Below are 3,191 nucleotides of genomic sequence, written 5' to 3'. Positions count from 1 at the left end.
AATAATAATAAATTAATTAACTTCTATTTTTGTTTATTGTGACCTGAGCCTTAGTAAGAGTACTGTAGAATGGATGAGCTTTAGTTAAATAAATATAACTTAAGGAACACTTACAAATACAGTAAGACCTTGAAAGTGAACAAACATTGAAATATACACAATACTAAACATAAGAATATAATAAGCAGGTATTACTTATCAATATATACTTCTAATTGTTAGAAAATGCTTTAATTACTCACTTTAAATATTCTAATATTAAAACAGTAAAATTACAAGTAGTGGGCATAAGTATTAAAGGAATTAAATCTATATTACATAGGATTGCAAAGCCAAAATGAGTTATATCTAAAAGATCTTGATATGTTTTCACATTTATCCACATTGTAAACTGAAATTGTTTAGCTTTTTCAATAAAATTTTTAGTTTTCTGAATTTAATAAAAATTCCAGAAGAGGGAGATGTTTACTCTCAAATGAAAAACATATTTTTTTATTTGAATAGATTGAATTCTATAAAATAATGAGAGAAAACAAGCTTTACATGTCATCTTTAATACATGGGAATTATAGACAGTAAATGTTTGTTATGGTTAAAATTTTATATTATTCTATGATGCATTACAGGTACTTGTCCTGTTTGTGAGTAAGATTATATACCAATTAATTTTTCTTAATTAAAATAGTTCTCTAAAACACATACTTATTTTCTTAATATAAGAAATCCATGTTTCCGTCATTTTAAGTAGTATGCAACATTTTAAAATGTATTTATCAAAATACATTTTCCTTTCCAGTTGTTACTAAATAGTGCTATTTTTGTTAAGCTGGTTTAAGAATCATATAGAGGCAATTATTTACTATCTGGAAATAATTTAAAATAAATTAATTACTTCTAAATATATATCTACTGATTCATATAGTTTGTTGTTGTTCTTGTCCTTGTTTTGGTTAATCCTCACCCAAGGATATTTTTCCATTGATTTTTAGAGAGTGGGAGGGAGAGGGAGAGGGAGAGGGAGAGGGAGAGAGAAACATCAATGTGTCACATTGATTGGTTGCCCCCTACATTCACCCCAACCAGAGCTGGGGAACCAGCAACCAAGATATGTGCCCTTATCCGGAATCAAACTTGGGACTCTTCAGTCCACGGGCCAACACTATCTACTAAGCCAAACAGCTAGGGCAAGTAATATAATTTTTTTTTATTTGACTCTTTTATTTTCTAAATAAATGATTTGCTAAAAAGAGGTTTTCTAACAAAAATATTTTAAGATAATCTTTTTTTCTAAATCAGAATAATTCCAGTAAGTAAAGGCAATCAATAGTTCTATTGTCTTTTCTGATGAGACGGGAGAAATCACAGTAGATATAATACCATGTATTTATACATTTAATTGTGCAGATATGTGATAATATCTGTATCACAGCAAAACACATTTGTTATTTACCCACCTGACTAGCCCATAAGGCTAAGCATTGGCAGTCTGGATCTTGCAGGGAGAACATACATACACAAAACTGTTTTGTGTGAAGTTTTCTCCCCCTCTGCAGTTATCTTCTGAAATCTCTACTTCTGCACTCTCTGGATTCAATATTTTCTCTCTATCATTAAATATAAAGTATGTGAAAAGCCAGTACCAACATACATATCATCTGCATCAGTATATTCTTTTGCCAAATCTTTTTAAGTCCCTGAAGCATATGGACATGTGCCCTGTATTTTTCACCACCTCTATTTGAGTTTCTAAATTTTACTGAAAGTAGTAAGTGGGTACTTACTCCTTAGAGGTGATTTTCATATTGTTTGCATCAACTTTTCCTGCAGCTTCCTATTTACATAAGCTCAGGACTGCAGATAAATTATGGGCTAATATAGTAATGTCAGAATTGTTGAAAAACAGATAAAAATATTTTCAGGGAAATGCCAAAACTAAACTGATAGTCATGCTAACCTATCTCTCAAAATTAGTGTTTTAAAGCACTTTGAACCATTGTCAACAGCATGGGAACTCTGACATTTGCACCAAATTAAGTCCTAAATGTTCTCTAGGATATTTAGGAAATATTAATTTGTTAAAGAAAATACAGTACTGATTTAGACATGCTCCCCAAATGAGCTTTCTTTGAAGAAGGTTTACACTCAGAGTTTACTTTAGTCGTTTGAATAAAGTTGCTAATGAAGTTATTTTAATAGTAAACTTATGAATTCTGCAAGTTCTAGTAATGTTGGAGGGGGGGGGACAATTCAAAATGTGTGTCTCCATCTCCTTTTCTTGTCATTCTTTACACATTATTTCACAATCCACAGGATAATATCTCATCACTATACAACCTCATCTTAAATATTCAATGTTCCCTTCATGTCACTTATTCCCTCTAACTACTCAATACCTTTACAAAGAAAAGATGATGATCCCTCCATCCTATTAACTATGTACTAAGAGTATTCTCAGTCATAACTGAAAAATAGTTTCACAATGCCTATTTGATATTGCTTTCTATTTGAGAATATGCACACACAAAATATGTGAAAAGAATGCTCCAAATAGGGCTGCAAAAATAAAAAGAAAGAATTTGTTCCTCTTTAGAGTGAAAATAGAATTCCTCTTGTGAAAAGCATGCAAGGACTCTCAGATGTATTCAGATGCAAGTACTTTAGAATGACCTGAAATAATTTTATCACCTGGTCTCTAGTTCTTACCCTTTACTGAATACGTCATTATGCCAACACCCATCATACCCAAAGATCCGTCTGTTACAAGGCCTCCAGGACTCAAGCTCTGGCCTATCTCTCCACCTTTGTGTTTTCTGTCTAGAACTAACACCAGGATATTTCCAAGGAAACATTTATTTATCCTGTAAAACTTTTATCTTGTTTCTTAGATTCCTGGAAACTTTGCTTTTCTTTCTCACTCTGCACTAGCCAGCCGTGGGCAAACTACGGCCCGTGGGCCAGATCCGGCCCGTTTGAAATGAATAAAACTAAAAAAAAAAAGACCGTACCCTTTTATGTAATGATGTTTACTTTGAATTTATATTAGTTCACACAAACACTCCATCCCATGCTTTTGTTCCGGCCCTCCGGTCCAGTTTAAGACCCATTGTGGCCCTCGAGTCAAAAAGTTTGCCCACCCCTGAGTCTTATACAGTGTGTTTCATGGTGCATTTTACTTACTATATCAGAGACTA

Source organism: Myotis lucifugus, unplaced genomic scaffold (assembly GCF_000147115.1).
Source record: "Myotis lucifugus unplaced genomic scaffold, Myoluc2.0 scaffold_24, whole genome shotgun sequence".
Taxonomy (NCBI): Eukaryota; Metazoa; Chordata; class Mammalia; order Chiroptera; family Vespertilionidae; genus Myotis; species Myotis lucifugus.
The sequence above is the reverse complement of the archived record's forward strand: the minus strand, read 5'-3'. Positions refer to the sequence as shown.